This window comes from Cherax quadricarinatus, chromosome 43 (genome assembly GCF_038502225.1).
Source record: "Cherax quadricarinatus isolate ZL_2023a chromosome 43, ASM3850222v1, whole genome shotgun sequence".
Taxonomy (NCBI): Eukaryota; Metazoa; Arthropoda; class Malacostraca; order Decapoda; family Parastacidae; genus Cherax; species Cherax quadricarinatus.
Window position 1 is genome coordinate 32,232,592 of NC_091334.1, and position 21,569 is coordinate 32,254,160.

General features: G+C 39.8%; 1 protein-coding gene across 2 annotated transcripts in view; it reads left to right on the plus strand.

The window, feature by feature from the left end:
• The first annotated feature begins 1,278 nt into the window (after nucleotides 1-1,278).
• Nucleotides 1,279-21,569, plus strand: part of LOC128702570 (gastrula zinc finger protein XlCGF57.1-like) — a 99,014-nt gene continuing 78,723 nt past the window's right edge. The window contains exon 1 of one of the 2 annotated variants that reach the window (XM_070093836.1): nucleotides 1,279-1,422. The gene's annotated coding sequence lies outside the window, so the exon portion shown is untranslated. Of the gene's footprint in view, nucleotides 1,423-1,977; nucleotides 2,112-21,569 lie in introns of those variants that run through there. The other variant, XM_070093835.1, reaches the window with a different exon arrangement.

Sequence of the window (21,569 nt, forward strand, 5' to 3'; positions counted from 1 at the left end):
TTCTCTGTACATTTTCTAGGTCAGCAATTTCACCTGCCTTGAAAGGTGCTGTTAGTGTGCAGTAATATTCCAGCCTAGATAGAACAAGCGACCTGAAGAGTGTCATCATGGGCTTGGCCTCCCTAGTTTTGAAGGTTCTCAATATCCATCCTGTCATTTTTCTGGCAGGTGCGATTGATACAATGTTATGGTCCTTGAAGGTGAGATCCTCCGACATGATCACTCCCAGGTCTTTGACGTTGGTTTTTCGCTCTATTTTGTGGCCGGAATTTGTTTTGTACTCTGATAAAGTTTTAATTTCCTCATGTTTACCATATCTGAGTAAGTGAAATTTCTCATCGTTGAACTTCATGTTGTTTTCTGCAGCCCACTGAAAGATTCGGTTGATGTCCGCCTGGAGCCTTGCAGTGTCTGCAATGGAAGACACTGTCATGCAAATTCGGGTGTCATCTGCAAAGGAAGACACGGTGCTGTGGCTGACATCCTTGTCTATGTATATTGTGTACCTCAGCTACATGAATAAATTGTAACTTATGAAATGACTAATATTTTGTTAAGTGATGTATCAGTGACCATTGTGGCCTAATAAAGACCCATTGTGATCTCTGTAATCCTTCTTTTTTGTACTATTGTTTAATGGATTAACATGAGATGTACAATAAACTAGTCTCTCAGGTGGCTACTGAAACTCCCTAAAAACCCAAGCCTGGCTATGGGCCCACACACAGCATGTCTTTATCACTCTTGTGATACAATTATATATTTCTCGTGTGTATACTTCTCTCAGTACATTTAATAACAAACTTGATCAAATGTCGTAGTGTAGAGAAGTGTGAAGACAAAGACAGTCTCGGTGTATATAACCTTGTGTAGGGGAGGTACGAAACTAGTTACTGACTGAGGTAGGATGTGTAAGTCTCCCCCAGCCATGGATTAACTCTCCAAGGGTGTGCCTTGATCATTGTAAAGAGCTCTTAATCCAGGGAAATAGAGCTTACATTTCCTTCCTCGACTCAAATCCGATTACCTCCCATTATGGCGATGCTCAATAACTTTTACAGAATAATAATAATAATAATGCCGGGGTTCAAGCAGGGGTCTACTTAACTTAATTAGGAATGTTGACAGAGACTCTCGACTGCTGAACAAGCATTTTATTGACTCAAATAAGAGTTTGTGCCATTGTGCTCATACCTAACGACCTTATGCTCTGCAGACTTAATTTCGAAGGTTCGTTCCCATTTATGTTCCCTAAGGAAGCTCTTAATAACATTTCCTCTCATCCCATAACCTCGATTTGGCAATATTTGCTCCCGGGACACCGGGAGGGAGGGATCGATACGCCGTAAGCCGTCCATGGCCCTTCAAACTCAACAACGAACAACAGCAACGAAAACATCACGGCTGTCGTCACCGGTCTTGGTAATTTGCACATGTCTCGCTCTGCCATGATTAACAGTGAAAAATCTTTATTAATCTATGTGTAGGAAGGCTTGTTCTCTTCCTGCCTTGCCAGCTGACTTTCAACAGCCAGTTTTTTGTTTAGATTTACATGTTAGTATACATGTACGGCTTTATGGAAAGCCGGCTATTGACTCGGATAGTGTGTTAGCGTCTGGTCCTCCCGAGACTTAAGTGGTGGGGGTGATGGGGGGATCTACTTGACCTAATTGAGAAGCACTTATTTCCTTCAGATTTAGGGACTTGACTTCTATTTTCCACCTGGAGTCGGGAGGATAAAACTGCGGACCATCAGTGGCGGTCCACAATAAAACCAAAGAACATATGAACATTATTAAACACAATTATAGCCACTCCCGCGGCCATAGTGTCGACACCACTCAACATCTCATCTCTCGACAAATACTCACGCAAGAAAACTTTTTCCATAACCAATAAAGTAAGAAAAATAAAATCACTTCCTTTCTCTGTCCATTTTTGTCCAAAATTTCCTGGTTGACGGAGGAAGTTGTTATATACGAAGTGAGTTGTGATGGTCCTTATATCCGACACCACCAACAACAACACTCAACTACACTGACAATTATCCTGCTAAAACACCGCTTTATGTGCAATATTTGCAGGTGATGTGGTGTCCAGTGATGCTTGAAGTAAGTGGGAGTGTCAGTGTGATAGTTTTGTTAAGGAAGGTTGTTAATAACGGCAGTAAAGTGGAGTAATATATCAGCGTCTCTGTCATCTTCAACTTTCACTCTCTCTTCTCGGGATTAATTCTCACAAAACTTTATTTACGTTATTAATTTTGTTCTTTAGTTTGATTATTAATATTACAATGTCTCCGGATGGTTACCCGGGAAGAGTTAATATTCCAGGATAACTTAGTAAAGGCAGCATGACATATTTGTGAAGTTTTTTAGGTCCTCCTAAGGTATACTGGAGTACCTATTTACTGGTGTAGGTAGGTGTTAGCACACTCGTACCTGAGTCTTGTCTAGTCTGACTCATACCCGACTTCTTTACTGTGTCACTTTTAACTGTGCTACTGCAGAATTATCCCTTTTAGGGGGAAATGTCTGCCTTAATGACCATGAATAACACAGCAGCAGCAGACCTACTGGCCCATGCTAGGCAGGTCCAACTCATACCTAACTTAAAGCTTCTCATGTACCTGTCCAACTTGTGTTTAAAGTTATCCAGAATTCTTACACGAGTGACACTACCCAGAAGTTTGATCCACTCATCTACAACTATATTGCCACCTCACTTCTAATATCTTTTCTAAATTGGTTGTTACAAGTTGTTGCTTAGACATTTTTATTACATTAATTATATCACCTTTATTTATTCTGATTTTCTAGTTTCACATGAATGGTATATAATGCAACAAGATGAAAATTAGACGCATATGCAACATGTGGGTATCTTTAACCCGGTCACGGTCGAGACCCCTGATCACAAACTTGCTGCGTCGAAAAATATTCAGAAGAATAAACAAATATTTTTTCTTACCAAAATCTTACCTGGATTATACCTGGAGAGGGTTTCGGGGGTCAGTGCCCCTGCGGCCCGGTCTGTGACCAGGCTTCAATATTTTTCTGATTGTTTTAAAAGAATTTTTTTTTTTTTTTATGTGATCAGTACTTACCAAGATATAGAGGCATAAAGTTGACAAAGTGAACTGCTCACAGCAACATTGGCGACTGCCGCTCACTCGGTAATATTTTTACTTTTATTCTGTTTTTTCTTTTCTAATATTTAATTTTTTCAAGTAACTTTTGTGGCCTGTGAGACCAATATAATGCATATTGTATATATATCCACTCATTGTAAGCAACACAATAACTGCACAAATATTGTTATCATTATATTGTTCACAAAACTAGTTTACAAAAACCACCAATTCAAAAAGTTGTTTATTACTGTTGTTCTATAATATATATTCACATATAGAGTCACTGGACACATTCCTAGAAGTGCTGCAGCTTGTGCAACTTTTTGAAACATGGCGTTATGCACAGTTTTACACTCCACACACATAAAACGAGTGTCTGTGTTTTTGTGGGTGGGTTGTTGTGGTTGTGCAGGTTGTTGTGGTATGTAGGTGGTTGAATGTGGCCTTTGTTGTGGATGTGCTGAGTCAGTGGCGTGGCTACCAGCCTGGGGTGCTGCTGGTGCTACATGATGCATTACACCACCACCACCACCACCACCACCACCACCTGCTGCCACATGTATATAATCCATCCCACTTGTAACATTACCCATACTGTCTTCCCCATCAACCATGCTGTCTTTCCCACCAACCATGCTATCTTCCCCACCACCCACTTGGAAATAAGTCACTTTGACTTTTTTGGGTTATTCTAGGCTGTCTACACCTATGTTGCTATGTACGATAATCTATGTAACAGTATTTCTGTATACTTTGAATAAACTTACTTATTCTTTGAGACATGGAAAAATATGAGTTTCCTCTTTCGCTGTGGTACATCTGAACATGAACGAGACGGCCCAGCACCAGAGGTGGAAGGTTGATGGTCGTCTGGGTTTTCAGCACTATTTCTGGTATCCTGGGCATTTCTTTCAGTCACAAATTCCTTAAAATCATGAAATTCATCTTGAATGATACTTCCATCTGTGTTAGAACTATCACTTGGGAAGAGAAGAGTTCCAGTTTGCTGGGGAGTGAGGTACTGTATTCCTTACTGCTAGGCATGGTGAACAAGGCATACTGAATTGGCACTCCTACAATGCACTGCGGCCTCTTTGATTTTTTTTTTTTTATACTGCACACACTGACCATGCAGACCCATTCTCTCATGTAGGTCTACCAGCTTTCTCCCACTAGATTTGAAGCCGCTAGAATTTTGGCGTAATACTTTGGCACCAACACTGGCTTCCAAGGCATAATATTATGGCACCGACAGTGAAAGGGTTAATGTAGACGTTTTGACATCGAGTGGCTTTATCAGTACAAATTCTAGGACATAATTTGAAGACAGTAGAACTATATACAGATGATGAGGTAATCAGTTCCTTAGCCTTGGAGTTGGTGTGAAGAGCACTGTATATAGTTCTACTGTCTTCAAATTATATCCTAGAATTTGTACAGTTAAACCTCTGTTTTTGTACGCCCCAGTTTGTATGTAAAACTATAGTTATTCTGTATAAAATGTATTTTTTGTTAATATTTTTTGTGTATCTGGAATGGATTAATTTGATTCACATTATTTCTTATGGGAAATATTAACAAAAAACACACAACTATAGTTTTACACACAAACTAGTGCATACAAAAACCGAGGGTTCCACTGCATTGATAAAACCACTGGATTTCTAAATGTCTACATTAAAGATACCCAGATGTTGCATATGTATCTAATTTTCTAGTTTCACACATAACTCATATCTTTGCTAATTCTAATTGATGACTTGTCTAGGAATTTAAACTGATAGATTATAGAAGTATGGGTGTTTGTGGGAAACAATCAGGCTGCAGCATTAGGGTTAAAAACAGCAGTTATTACCGGGATACCTCAGGGATATGTTTAAAAGACAACATTCAAAATAAAGTTGCTAGTAATGGCAAATCAATTGATCAACAAACAAAGAGAGATAGTAGAGGGCAATGAGTGACTAGCTCCCTTAAGGTTTACTATACAAATAGTAGGAGTCTAAGAAATAAGATAGATGAGCTAAGATTATTTGCAAGTGTAGGTAATATAGATATTATTGGTATAACAGAGACCTGGTTCAACCTGAAAGATAGAGAAATGCCTTCAGAATGCAACATACAGGGTTATAAACTATTCCACACTGATAGGGTCAACAGGAAGGGTTGTGGAGTGGCGATGTATGTCAGAGAAAATTTAAATTGTTGTCTTAGACATGATATAAAATTAGAAACATCGAACACAGAATCTGTTTGGCTACAGTTTCTCGAGGGACGTGACAAATAAATTTTGGGTGTGATTTATAGGCCCCCAAACCTTGATAGGGAGTGCAGTAAGCTGTTATGGGATGAAATTCGTAAGGCATTTAAGAACATAAGAACATAAGAAAGAAGGAACACTGCAGCAGGCCTACTGGCCCATGCGAGGCAGGTCCAAGTCTCCTACCGGCTTAAGCCAATGCCCCAACCTAGTCAGGTCAGGTCTCATTCACTTAAGGAAGGAACACGACAACTGACCAAGTAGCACAAGTTAATCAGGTCCAACTCACACCCACCCACACCCACTCGTGTATTTATCTAACCTATTTTTAAAACTACACAACGTTTTAGCCTCAATAACTGTACTTGGGAGTTTGTTCCACTCATCCACAACTCTATTACCAAACCAGTGCTTTCCTATATCCTTCCTGGATCTGATTTTTTCCAACTTAAAACCATTGCTACGAGTCCTGTCTAGGCTAGATATTTTCAGCATGTTATTTACATCCCCTTTATTTATTCCTGTCTTCCATTTATACACCTCAATCATATCCCCCCTAATTCTATGCCTTTCTAGAGAGTGCAGATTCAGGGACCTCAGTCTATCCTCACAGGGAAGATTTCTGATACTTGGGATCAACTTTGTCATCCTCCTTTGTATGTTTTCCAGAGCATTTATATCCATTCTGTAATACGGTGACCAAAACTTTGCAGTACAGTGGACCCCCGCATACCGATTTTAATCCGTGCAAGAGGGCTCATTGGTATGCGAAATAATCGGTATGCGAATGAATTTTCCCCATAAGAAATAATGGAAATCAAATTAATCCGTGCAAGACACCCAAAAGTATGAAAAAAAAATTTTTACCACATGAAATATACATTTTCCTATACACAAAGAGAAGGATACATGCACAATAGTAGAGTAGTACATGCACAGTATATATTGTGCATGTACTAGTCTACTAAATGAAGAATAAATGACACTTACCTTTATTGAAGATGCAGCAATGACTGATAAGACACTGTGTCCTGGGAGTGCGTTTTCCTCCTGAGTACTCTAGGTCCTGTTTGGCATTTTCTTCCAGAACAGGCCTTATCACACTCTGTATGTCACTACGATTCTTAAATCTCTCAAACCAACCTTTGCTGGCTTTAAATTCACCAATATGAGCACTAGTTCCAGGCATTTTTCCCTGTTCACCTGGGTGTTAGTCGACTGGTGTGGGTTGCATCCTGGGAGACAAGATTAAGGACCCCAATGGAAATAAGTTAGCCTTCGATGACACTGACTTTTTTGGGTTATCCTGGGTGGCAAATCCTCTGGGGTTAATTGTTTCTTGGTATATTCTCAATAAGCCACACCAACAACAGTGCTACAGCAGCAGCAGACGATGCTACAGCAGCAGCAGACGATGCTACAGCAGCAGCAGATGATGCTACAGCAGCAGCAGATGATGCTACAGCAGCAGCAGACGATGCTACAGCAGCAGCAGCAGCAGACGATGCTACAGCAGCAGCAGACGATGCTACAGCAGCAGCAGACGATGCTACAGCAGCAGCAGACGATGGTACAGCAGCAGCAGACGATGCTACAGCAGCAGCAGCAGCAGACGATGCTACAGCAGCAGCAGACGATGCTACAGCAGCAGCAGATGATGCTACAGCAGCAGCAGACGATGGTACAGCAGCAGCAGACGATGCTACAGCAGCAGCAGACGATGCTACAGCAGCAGCAGCAGCAGACGATGCTACAGCAGCAGCAGACGATGCTACAGCAGCAGCAGACGATGCTACAGCAGCAGCAGCAGCTGACAGTGCTACAGCAGCAGCAGACGATGCTACAGCAGCAGCAGACGATGCTACAGCAGCAGCAGACGATGCTACAGCAGCAGCAGACGATGCTACAGCAGCAGCAGCAGTTGACAGTGCAGCAGCAGCAGCAGCTGTACCACCAATAGTAGCGATGGTTGATTGGGGTTCATTATACAACCTGGCCAGCTCGGAGACACGCACTCCACTTTCATACTTATCAATGATCTTTTTCTTCTCACCCTTATTGCTGTAGGGTTGGCACTAGAAGCTTTCTTGGGGCCCATGGTCACTTATTTTCCAGATAAAATCACCAAAAACACTGTAATAATACGAAATGTTACGATTGTATGCTTGGATGCTACCGCGGAGGCTGGCTGGTAAACAATGCCACCGGCGGAACATGTGAGGCTGGCTAAGGCGCACATTGGACGCGTCTCGGATGAACAGTGGTGAGCGGGTTTTTGAGCGGTATGCGAGGCAAAATTTTTGCGATTAAAGTGAGCGGTATGCGGAATAAACGGTATGTGATGCCAACGGTATGCAGGGGTCCACTGTATAATCTAAATCAGGTCTAACCTAGGATATATAGAGTTGAAGAACAACCTGAGGACTCCTATTATTTGTGCTTCTTGATATGAAGCCAAGGATTCTGTTAGCTTTATTGCGAACACTTATGCACTGTTGTCTTGGTTTCAGATTACTGCTAACCAGGACTCCTAAATCTTTTTCACAATCCGTAATATTAAGATCGACATTATTTAGTTTATATGTGGCATGGTTATTTTCCTGTCCAACATTTAGAACTTTGCATTTGTCTATATTAAACTGCATCTGCCACTTCTCCGACCACTGCATCAGTCTATTCAAATCTTTCTGGAGTGCTCTAATGTCCTTTAAGACACTAATAATATTCCAGTAATTAATTTTTATAGTGGATCAGAAGAAGATAAATTATGTAACATCACAGTCACTAGTGAAATGGTTGTGAAGCAGATAGACCGACTGAAGCAAAATAAGTCACCGGGTCCTGATGAGGTTTTTTCAAGGGTTCTTAAGGAATGCAAAATGGAAGTCTGTGAACCATTAACTAATATTTTTAATTTATCTCTTCAAACAGGTGTAGTGTCTGATATGTGGAAGATGGCTAATGTAATTCCTATTTTTAAAACAGGGGACAAGTCGTTACCGTCAAATTACCGCCCAATAAGCCTGACCTCAATTGTAGGCAAGTTGCTAGAGTCAATTATAGCTGAGGTTATAAGAAGCCATCTCGATAAGCATAACTTGATTAATGATACTCAGCATGGATTCACAAGAGGCCGGTCTTGTATAACTAATTTATTAACTTTCTTCAGTAAAGCTTTTGAGGCTGTTGACCACGATAAAGAATTTGATATTATTTACTTAGATTTTAGTAAGGCATTTGATAGAGTTCCGCACCAAAGACTGTTGAAGAAAGTAGCAGCTCATGGCATTGGGGGAAGGGTGCTCTCGTGGATCGAGTCATGGCTCACAGACAGGAAGCAGAGAGTGTCCATAAATGGGGTTAAATCCGAGTGGGGATCAGTAACAAGTGGTGTTCCACAGGGATCAGTCTTGGGCCCGTTGTTGTTTATAATATAGTATATCAATGATTTTAATGAAGGAATTGCTAGTGATATGAGCAAATTCGCCGATGACACGAAGATAGGTAGGATAATTGATTCAAACGTAGATGTTAGGGAACTTCAGGAGGATTTAGACAAACTCTACTCTTGGTCAGAAAAGTGGCAGATGCAGTTCAATGTAGATAAATGCAAGGTTCTGAAGCTCGGGAGTGTCCATAGCCCTAGCACTTATAAGTTAAATAATGTAGAACTTAGCCATACAGATTGCGAAAAGGACTTGGGGGTTATGGTAAGCAGCAACCTTAAACCAAGACAGCAATGCCTAAGCGTACGTAATAAGGCAAATAGATTACTGGGATTTGTATCGGGAAGTGTAAGCAACAGAAGTCCAGAGGTCATACTGCAGCTTTATACATCATTAGTAAGGCCTCACCTAGATTATGCAGCTCAATTCTGGTCTCCATACTACAGAATGGACATAAATTCGTTAGAAAACATTCAGCGTAGGATGACTAAATTAATACATAGCATTAGAAATCTTCCTTATGAAGAAAGATTGAAGACTCTTAAGTTACATTCACTTGTTAGACGAAGAATGAGGGGAGACCTGATCGAAGTGTATAAGTGGAAGATAGGTATTAATAAAGGGGATATTAACAAGGTCTTGAGGATATCTCTCCAAGAGAGAACCCGCAGTAATGGATTTAAATTAGATAAGTTTAGATTTAGAAAGGACATAGGAAAGTATTGGTTTGGAAATAGGGTAGTTGATGAGTGGAACAGTCTACCTAGTTGGGTTATTGAGGCTAGGACTTTGGGTAGTTTCAAATTTAGGTTGGATAAGTACATGAGTGGGAGGGGTTGGATTTGAGAGGGACTTGCACATCGGAGCTTGTTTCTTGGGTGGCATTGAAAATTGGGTTGGTCAAATGTTTGTTAGTGGGATGAATTGTAAAGGACCTGCCTAGTATGGGCCAACAGGCCTGCTGCAGTGTTCCTCCTTTCTTATGTTCTTATGTTCTTATGTCCTCGTCAGAATGAATATGGCGGCCTATTTTGGTGTCATTGGCAAACTTTATACCCTCATCAATGTCATTTATGTAGATTGTGAACAACAGGGGGCCCAACACTGACCCCTGTGGAACACCGCTCGTGACGCTTCCCCACTCTGATTTCTCCCCACTTATGCGAACTCTCTGCTGCCTATTTGTCAACCATGCTTCTATCCAGGAAAAAATTTCTCCTCCTATTCCATGTGCCTTAATTTTCCTCAATAGTCTCTGATGTGGGACCCTGTCAAAAGCCTTATTAAAGTTCCATATACACAATATCATATTCATTACCATGATCTACCTCCTCAAATACCTTAGTGAAAAAAGTTAATAAATTCGTAAGGCAGGAACGCCCCTTTGTAAAACCATGCTGAGATTCGTTGATTAATTTGTGCTTTTCAAGGTGGCTACGAACTGCCTCGGCAATTATTGATTCCATAAATTTTACCACTATGGAGGTTAGGCTTATTGGTCTATAGTTCGAAGCTAAGGACCTGTCACCTACTTTGAAAATAGGTATCACATTTGCCATTTTCCACTTACCTGGCACCATGCCAGTCTGTAGTGATATATTGAAAAGATTAGCCAGAGGTTTGCTAAGCTCCTCTTTTCATTCCTTTAGAACCCTTGCATACAGTTCATCAGGTCCTGGGGATTTGTTAGGTTTTAATTTAGCAATTTGCCTAAGAACCATGTCACTTGTGACCCTAATCGTGCATAGTTTATTATCATCCTGTTCTACATAATTTATTGTTTCTGGAATATCGCTAGTATCTTCCTGAGTAAAAACTGAGAGGAAGTATGTGTTAAAAATTCTACACATTTCCTTATCACTGTCAGTGAGCTGACCTGAGTAACTTTTGAGTGGGCCTATCTTGTCCCTAATCTTACTTCTGTATACCTGAAAGAATCCTTTTGGGTTAGTCTTCGATTCTCTTGCAACTTTAACCTCATAATCTCTTTTTGCTTTTCTTATTCACTTTTTTATTTCTCTCTTTAACTGAATATATTGATTTCTTATTGCACCTCTCCTCTTTTGATTTGCCTATATATGCCTCTCTTTTGACCAATGAGATGTTTTAATCTATTGTTCATCCATTTATGATCATTTTTGCTTGATCTGATTTCCCTATTTGGAACATAAGTTGTCTGAGCAGCTAGAGCTATGCCCTGGAAAATGTCATATCGGCAATCATCACCACCTACCTGACCCATAGTCAGGTCATTCTAGTTCAGCCCACCCAAGTAATTTTTCAGCCCTATGAAATCAGCCAAGCGGAAGTCAGGGACAGAGACTTGATTGCCATTATTAGGGGAATTCCATGATATATTAAAACTGAGTGATTTGTGATCACTTTCCCCAAGCTCATCATTAACCTCAAGATTATTAATTAGCATTTCCCTGCTGGCAAGAACCAAGTCAAGCAGGTTATTTCCTCTAGTTGACCCTGTCACAAACTGTTTTGAAAAACAATCCTGAATCGTATCAAGAAAGTCACTTGATTCTAAATTTCCTGTCAAATTGCTCCAGTCTGTCTATAGTTGAAATCTCTCATTATCACAACATTTTCGTATGTAGAGGCCTTACGAATTTCATCCCATAGAAGTTTACCGCACTCCCTATCAAGATTTGGGGCCCTGTAAATCACACCCAAAATTAGTTTTTCACAGCCCTCGAGAAGCTGTAACCAAACAGATTCAGTGGCTGACGCTTCTAATTTTATATCTTGTCTAACACAACACTTTAAATTGTCTCTGACGTACATCGCTACTCCACCACCCTTCCTGTTGACCCTGTCAGTGTGGAATAATTTATAGCCTTGTTTGTGGTATTCAGAAGGCATCTCTCTATCTTTCAGATTGAGCCAGGTCTCTGTTATAGCAATGATATCTATGCTTCCTGCACTTGCAATTAATCTTAGCTCATCTATCTTATTTCTTACACTCCTGCTATTAGTATAATAGACCTTAAGGGAGCTAGTCCCTTGCTACCCTCTGCTGTCTCCCTTTGTTTGCTGACGTGATCTATTGTCTTTATTTATAACTTCATGATGAATGTCTTTTATACATTTACTGTTTTCAACCCTAGTGTTGTAACCTGACTGTTTCCCACACACACCCATACCTCTATCTTCTATCAGTTTAAAATCCTAGGCATTTCAGCAATGGTCCTCTCGATTGAGTTTGCAAGAGCTACCACCCCTGCCCCAGAAAGATGTACCCCATCCCTTGCATACATATCATGTTTGCCATGAAGATATGAAAATGTTGTGATAATGGGAGATTTTAACTTTAGACAAATTGATTGGAACAATATGACAGGAAATCTTGAGTCTAGTGACTTTCTTGATATGGTTCAGGATTGCCTTTTAGAACAGGTTGTGACAGAACCAACTAGAGGAAACAATCGGCTTGATTTGGTTCTTGCCAACAAAGATTCACTAATTAATAATCTTGAGGTTAATGATGAGCTTGGGGAAAGTGATCACAAATCACTTAATTTCAATATATCATGGAATTACCCAGATAACTGCAATCAAATTTCCGTCCCAGATTTTCGCTTGGCCGACTTCATGGGACTGAAAAATTACCTGGGTGGGCTAAATTGGGATGTCCTAACTATGGGTCAGGTAGGTGATCATGGTTGCCAATATGACATTTTTCAGAGCATAGTTCTAGCTGTCCAGACAACTTTTGTTCCAAGTAGGGAAATTAGATCTAACAAAAATGATCCCAAATGGATGAACAGTAGATTAAAACACCTCATTGGTCAAAAGAGAGGCATATACATGTATAGGCATATCAAAAGAGAGGATGGGCAGTTAATAAATCAATATATTCAGTTAAAGAGAGAAATAAAAAAGGGAATAAGAAAAGCAAAAAGAGATTATGAGGTTAAAGTTGCAAGGGAATCGAAGACTAACCCAAAAGGGTTCTTTCAGGTATACAGAAGTAATATTAGGGACAAGATTGGCCCACTTAAGAGTAACTCTGGTCAGATCACTGACAGTGATAAGGATGTGTGTGAAATTCTCAATACCTACTTCCTCTCAGTTTTCACCCAGGAAAATACTAGTGATATTCCTGAAATAATAGATTATGAACAACAGGATGATAATAAACTATGCACGATTGCGGTAACTAGTGACATGGTCCTCAGACAAATAGAGAAACTAAAACCTAACAAATTCTCAGCTCCTGATGAACTGTTTGCAAGGGTGTTAAAGGAATGTAAAGAGGAACTAAGCATACCTTTGGCTAATCTTTTTAACATATTACAAACTGGCATAGTGCCTTGTAAGTGGAAAATGGCAAATGTAATACCTGTTTACAAGGCAGGTGACAGGTCCTTGGCTTCGAACTATAGACCAATAAGCCTTACCTCCATAATGGGAAAATTTATGGAATCAATAATTGCCGAAGCAATTCGTAGCCATCTTGATAGGCACAGATTGATTAATGAATCTCAACATGGCTTTACAAAGGGGCATTCCTGTCTTACGAATTTACTAACTTTTTTCACTAAGGTGTGTGAGGAGGTAGATAATGGTAATGAATATATTGTGTACATGGACTTCAGTAAGGCTTTCGATAAAGATCCACACCAGAGGCTATTGAGGAAACTTAAGGTACACGGAATAGGAGGAGAAATTTTTTCCTGGGTAGAGGCATGGCTGACAAATAGGCAGCAGAGAGTTTGCATAAATGAGGAGAAATCAGAATGGGGGCGCGTCACAAGCGGTGTTCCTCAGGGGTCAATGTTGGGCCCCTTGTTATTCACAATTTACGTAAATGACATAGATGAGGGAATAAATAGCGACCTAAGCAAATTGCTGATGACACCAAAATAGGCGGTCCAATTCATTCTAATGAGGACACTAGAGCACTCCAGGATGATTTGAATAGACTGATGCAATGGTCGGAGAAGTGGCAGATGCAGTTTAACCTTTTCAGGGTCCGTCCCGTAGATCTACGGCTTTACGTTCAAGGTCCAAACCGTAGATCTACGTCATGAGCTCAGCTCACTCTGATAAACTGTGAGTGGTACATTTGGGCCTAGATATGAGAGAATACATCTATGTGGTATGTGTGCACCACATAAAACAAATCCTGCAGCACACTGTGTATAATGAGAGAGAAAAAACTGAGACCATGATTTTCGATTAAAACAGCAACTTTGCAGTGTTTTTTCGTAAGTTTTTTATAGTTGTATTTGCGATTTCTTGGTCTCATTTGATAGAATGGAAGACATATTACAGAAATAGAGATGATTTTGATTGGTTTTAGCACTGGAAATGGCTTGAAACTGAGCTCAAAATAGCGGAAATGTTAAATTTTTGCCGATGTTCATGAGTAAACAAACGACCTCACACGTCTAATACACACCAGCTGGTGGGTCTAATATACATTCACAAATGTGGTGATGATATTTATACAATTATTACAACACTGCATAACAGTAAATCTTCTATTTTTTGGTGTGAATAAAAATTCATTATGTGAATAAAAAATCAAATTGGAATTTATTTGTAAAGCCTCAAAACATAACTAATGAACAGAGGAAATGTTAGTTTAGTGCCAGGAATACCTACATTGTTTATTCTGGACCCTATTTTGAAATTGGAATATTTTAAACTTTGTGTTAAATTGGCCAAATTACCAATTTCCAATCACTTTATTTTGTAGTTGAAACAGGTGACTTGGCAATTTTTTGTGCTCAGTCGATTGAATAGAAGTAATACTAGTGAAATAGCTAAGAATTTGGTCGACTGGAATAATGTAATTGGCCTAAAATGGGAGTCAAAGTCGGCAAAATCGCTGATTCGTAAATATCGCTGACACATCAAAATTCGCGAGAGCATAATTTCGTCAATTTTCCATCAAATTTCGTACTTTTTGTTTTATTACCTTCAAAAAAAGATTCTCTACCATTTCATAAGAAAAAATATTTTTTTTTTTGAAAATTCTTGGACACTGGGGCACCACTTCAGATTTTGGCCTTGGACCCTGAAGGGGTTAATATTGACAAATGCAAAGTTCTAAATGTTGGACAGGTAAATAACCATGCCACATATAAACTAAATACAGTGGACCCCCGCATAACGATGGCATCACATAGCGATTTTTCCGCATACCGCTTACTTTTATCGCAAAATTTTTGCCGCACATACCGATTAAAAACCCGCTCACCGATTTTCGTCCGAGACGCGTCCAATGTGCCCTCAGCCAGCCTCACATGTGCCGCCCGTCCCATTGTTTACCAGCCAGCCTCCGCGGTAACATCCAAGCATACACTCGGAATATTTCGTATTATTACAGTGTTTTCGGTGCTGTTTCTGGAAAATAAGTGACCATGGGCCCCAAGAAAGCTTCTAGTGCCAACCCTGTGGTAAAAAGGGTGAGAATTAGTATGGAAATTAAGAAAGATTTTGAAGGGTTTGGGGCTAACCCTGAGAAGCCTATGCCAGTTGTGGAATCCATTGTGCCTACTTCAAAGATTAAGGAAATGTGTGCACAGTGGGTTGAACTGCAAACCTTTATGGATGAAAATCACCCTGACACAGCTGTTGCAAGCCGTGCTGGTGACTATTTCAATGACAATGTTGTGGCCCATTTTAGACAAATCGTAAAGGAACGGGAGGTACAGAGCTCTATGGACAGATTTGTTGTGCGACAGAGGTCCAGTGACTCTCAAGCTGGTCCTAGTGGCATTAAAAGAAGAAGGGAAGTAACCCCGGAAAAGGACTTGCTACCTCAAGTCGTAATGGAAGGGGATTCCCCTTCTAAACAGTAAGAAGATAATGCTCTCCCCTCCTCCCATCCCATCAATCATCACCAGATCTTCAATAAAAGTAAGTGTCATGTAAGTGTGCATGCCTTTTTCAGTTTGTGTGTATTAAAATTAATATTTCATGTGGTAAAAAAAAATTTTTTTCATACTTTTGGGTGTCTTGCACGGATTAATTTGATTTCCATTATTTCTTATGGGGAAAATTCATTCACATAACGATTATTTCGCATAACAATTACCCCTCTTGCACGGATTAAAATCGTTAACCGGGGGTCCACTGTAATGTAGATCTTAATACTACTGATTGCGAAAAGGATTTAGGAGTTTTGGTTAGCAGTAATCTAAAACCAAGACAACAGTGCATTAGTGTTCGCAATAAAGCTAACAGAATTCTTGGCTTCATATCTAGAAGTATAAATAATATAAGTCCTCAGGTTGTTCTTCAACCCTATATATCCTTGGTTAGGCCTCATTTAGACTATGCTGCTCAGTTCTGGTCACCGTATTACAGAATGGATATAAATGCTCTGGAAAACGTACAGAGGAGGATGACAAAGATGATCCAATGTATCAGAAATCTTCCCTATGAGGATAGACTGAGGGCCCTGAATCTGCACTCTCTCGAAAGGCATAGAATTAGGGGGGATATGATCGAGGTGTATAAATGGAAAACAGGAATAAATAAAGGAGATGTAAATAGCGTGCTGAAAATTTCCAGCCAAGACAGGACTCACAGCAATGGTTTCAAGTTGGAAAAATTCAGATTCAGGAAGGATATAGGAAAGCACTGGTTTGGTAATAGTGGGTAATGAGTGGGTGTGGGTGGGAGTGAGTTGGACCTGACTAGCTTGTGCTGCTGGGTCTGGTGCCATGCTCCTTCCTTGAGTGGAGGTGGCCAGACTGGGTGGGTCATTGGGCTAATTCAGGGGGGTGGGTCATTGGGCTAATCCAGGGGGGTGGGTCATTGTGCTAATCCAGGGGGGGTGGGTCATTGGGCTAATCCAGGGGGGTGGGTCATTGGGCTAATCCAGGGGGGTCACATGAACCTGCTCTGCATGGGTCAGTAGACCTGTTGCAGTGTTCCTTCTTTCTTATGTTCTTAAGCCTTTTCACCGAGCGCAAATTCAAAGCCCTCGTGCTATTTTCCTAGGAAAGATGCATGATGCATTGGATGTACAGTGGAACCCTGAGTTTCGGCCGTAATCCATTCTAGGAGCTAGGCCTAAACTTGAAGTGGCCGAAAGTTGAAGGAATAGAGATATAGATAGACAGGGATGTAGACAGGTAGAGATATAGATAGACAGGGATATAGACAGATAGAGATATAGACAGACAGCCAAAGCAAGCCAGCCGGCCAGCCTGCCGAATACATAAGAAAGAAGGAATACTGCAGCAGGCCTACTGGCCCATGCAAAGCAGGTACATGTCACACTCCCCCCCTCGTCGGCTTAGACCAATGACCCACCTAGCCAGGTTACACCCATTGAAGGAAGGAGCATGACATCAGACCTAGTAACTCAAGCTAGTGAGGTCCAACTCACTCCCACCCACACTCACTCATGTATTTATCTAATGCAACATGGCATCGGTGAATCCCTGGTGTTTGCCACACTATTTGCTCTAGCTCCAGACCCACAAAAATATTCACAAAAAAAAATAAATTTTTTAAAGAATAACTATATTTTAACATAGTACTTAAATGAATAATGTAATACATAAATAAACATTTATCCCTTAAACTGTCAAAATGTAGATCTACGTGCACTCGTGTGGCGCTCCGAATATTTTGACAAATAAAATTTTTTTTTTCTTTTAAAATGAAGAGCACATTTTCTACATGTTATAGGATTAAAAAAAAAATTAGGGTCAGTACTTACCAAGATATAAGACCGTGAAGTTGGCTCTGGATGCTAACCTGTCGGCAACATTGGCTCCTGCCGCTTGCAGAAGTGTTGCCAGTATACCTTTTTTTCTTGTTTTTATTTGAATTTATATATTTTTTATGTTCTGATAATTAAATTTATAATAGTTCTTGTAATATCATAGCCAATGTTTGTTCTGACACTAATATTAGGTACTGAAATAGTACTCAAATAGTCACAATCACATTGACAAGTGAACATTTACACCTGCCTGGGTTATTTACTATTGTCTAGAAATATATGCAAGGTATTTATAGGTCCCAGCAATGTTTTAGAACTGCTGGACTATACCTTGATGCATGGTGTTATGAAAGGCATCCCTATACTGTTGACAGTCCAGTGACATTTGATAAATGCCCACTCCTCCAGCTAACCCTCTCTGTATTTGTTATCACTGTTACACACAAACACGTCTTGTCTCTCTGTCTATTTATCTGTCTGTCTGCCTGTATCTCTGTCTATCTGCCTGCCTGTCTGTCTGTCTGTCTCTGCTTAACTATCTTTCTGTCTGCCTGGAGTGTATCACACTCCTTGAAGAATCGTGTTATGACATCTGTTATCAGCTCGGTGACATTTGATAAATGGGTACTCGTGGGAACCCTGGCTTTATTTGTTTTCACTGATACACACACACATGTTTCTGTCTGTCTGTCTGTCTGTGTCTCTGTCTGTCTGTCTGTGTCTGTCTCTGTCTATCTTTGCCTGGAATTTTTGGATTATCCTAGGTAATTTACGCTATGTATAGTAACTGTATACTTACATGTGAGACAGAGATATAGATATACGGAGATATAGATAGACAGAGATATAGACAGATAGAGATATAGACAGAGAGACAGCAAGCCAGCCGGCCAGCCTGCCGAATACAGAAGAACATAAGAAAGAAGGAACACTGCAGCAGGCCTACTGGCCCATGCAAGGCATACATGTCACCCTCCTCCCCCGGCTTAGACCAATGACCCACCTAGTTAGGTCACATCCATTGAAGGAAGGAGCATGACATCAGACCTAGTAGCACAAACCAGTCAGGTCCAACTCACACCCACCCACACTCACTCATGTATTTATCTGATGTGACATGGTATCAGTGAATCCCTGGCGTTTGCCACGCTATTTGTTCTAGCTGGTGCTCAGTTGAACTGGTGCTCCCACAAGGTAGTAAGTGCTCCCAGATTTTTTTAACCCTTAAACGGTCCAAACAGATCGACGTTCAAATTCGTAGTGCTACAAAAGTAGATCTACTTTTTTTTACATATTTTCAAATATAACAAAAAAAATGTAGATAAAATTTTTTTTTACACGTTTTCACATGTAAAACAAAAAAAAAATTACGTTTTTTTTTACATACTTTCAGATGTTGAAAAAACGTATATATACGTTTGGACCATTTAAGGGTTAATAGTATGCACACTGAGTGCACAGACCCATTCTTTCATGTCTAGGCAGCTCAAGCCTATTGTGCCAAATTTGAAGGAATGAAAAATAAAATGATCTACATTTGGAGTGCTACGCGTGCAAAGGTAGATCTACATTTGGACAGTTTAAGGGTTAAAATCACGTTTACGTACCTTTATTGAAGAGTCTTGCTGGCATCTGGAAGATAGGGAGGAGAGAGGGAGGACTTACTGTTTGGAAGGGGAATCCCCTTCCATAAAGACTAGGTAACAAGTCCACATCTGGGGTTACTTCCCTTCTTTGTCTTTTAATGCCACTTGGACCATCTTGAGAGTCACCAGACCCTTGTCACAGAAAATGACATATTTCATTCATTCTAGTGTATATATTATGTTTCTAAGTTATTAATATTGTTTATTACGTCAGATGAATTGTGATAGATAAATAAGCTGTAGAGTCAACATTAGGGAAATATTCAAGTATTGTGTCGTGCCTGGAATTCAACTGGGATGGATTAATTCCATTTCAATGAATTTAAGTGAGGAAAATTGACTCTGCAAATGAGCAAATCCAGATGCGAGCAAGGTCACGGAATGGATTAAACTCGTAAGTAGAGGTTCTACTGTAACTGGAATGTAAAAAATTACAAGAGTAGAGAGAGATGCAGAGCACAAATTCTGTAAACAGACTGAATCACTGACAACTTACCCTGGCTTATGGCATCTGTTATGCAGGTTGCTGCATCAATGTGAAGTTAATTTGTATGTAATGTAAGCTGTATTGTGGGGAAAATGCTTCATAAATGTATATACAACCTCTTCTCACTTAACAGAGTTCAGTTTCTAAGACCAAGTCAGTAAACAAATTTGTCACTAAGCAAGGAGCATATTACAATGGTAGTGGGTTTGTGTCAACCATCTTTGATATTGTTTTAGTGTCACCTTTGCACCATTTATAACATTTTTAGTATACAGCCTCTCCTCACGAAGCAACGTAATCACACACCAACGACTCGGACTTTCGACGGGCTCTTTGACCAGTGTACATACCTAAATAATGTATATTAGAGCTGATTTTCTCTATTCTGTTTATTATAATATACAGTACACTACTGTATAAACATTTAAAAATATACTAAAAATATTATGAATGGTGCAAAGGTGACATTAAAACAATATGAAAGATGGTTGATACAAACCCACTACCATTACAGTATGCTCCTTGCTTAGCGATGAATTTGTTTACCAATGTGGTCTTAGGAATGGAACTCCGTCGTTAAGTGAGGAGAGACTGTATTTTTAAATGCTCGTACAGTATAGCCTCTCCTCACTTAACAACGGAGTTTCATTTCTAAGACCACATTGTTCAATGAATTCATCGCTAAGTGAGAAGCTTACTATAATGGTAGTGAGTTTGTCATCTATCTTTGATATTGTTTTAATGTTTTTAAATGTTTATACAATAGTGTACTATATATTGAAATAAATAGAATACAGGAAATCAGCTCTAATATACATTATTTAGGTATGAATACTGGTCAGAGAGCCCTTCATAAGTCTGAGGCATTGGTAAATGAGTATGTCGCTAAGTGAGCATAGGTTGTAGTGTACTGTATATTGTAATAAACAGAATAGAAGAAATCAGGTCTAATATACATTATGTATTCGTACTGGTCAGAGAGTACGTTGTACGTCTGAGCTGTCAGTAAACGAGTGCGTCGCTAAGTGAGGAGAGGCGTTATAATGTCAGTGTTTTGGGTGAACGCATAATTGATGCGGTCAGATGTATACGTATTGGACAGGTATTGTACATCTAACTGGGAGTGGCTAGTGACACTAAACAAATTATCTTCACATTAATGTAGTATAGCAACATACCCTGGCTCATGGCAACATAACCTTTTGAGAGCAAGCAACTCTGTTTATGAATAAAGGCATACGAATTCAATTAAATTCAGTTCAAGTTTATTCTCTATAAGGGTTACAATGTGGGGTTTACAGGCTTTGGGTATTGTGTGGTTTACATGTTATAAAATACTAATTACAGAGGGGGCCACTAGGACACCTAGCATGGCTAGGCATTTAGAGCAGACTTAGATTAAATCTTAACATTAAATCCTTACAGATTATGGTATTAAGGCTAAGTGACTACATCATAATTTGTGAGTTAAGCAATGTGAATGCTTTTGTTTTGGCACAATACAAAGTGTCTATATTGGAGTATCATAGGCAAACTTATGACTAGTTAGGATTTATTATTTTAAGATTAGTATTTCTGGGTTTATAGTCAGTGGGTGAGTGAGTGTAACTGTGAACCACCAAGTGGTTATCATGTAGTTAGTTGTCGGGGTGGATCAGGGAGATAAGATGTTTTCTAACTGTAGTTTTGAAAGAGATGAATGTGTGTGCAGTTCTAGAGTTTTCAGGTAGGGTGTTCCAGATTTTAGGTCCTTTGAAATACATTGAATTTTTGTAAAGGTTTAGTCGAACACGGGGAATGTCATAGAGATGTTTGTGTCTGGTGTTATGCCTGTGGATCCTGTCACAACTGTCAAGAAAGTGTTTTAGGTCAAGGTTAATATTGGAATTTAAGGTC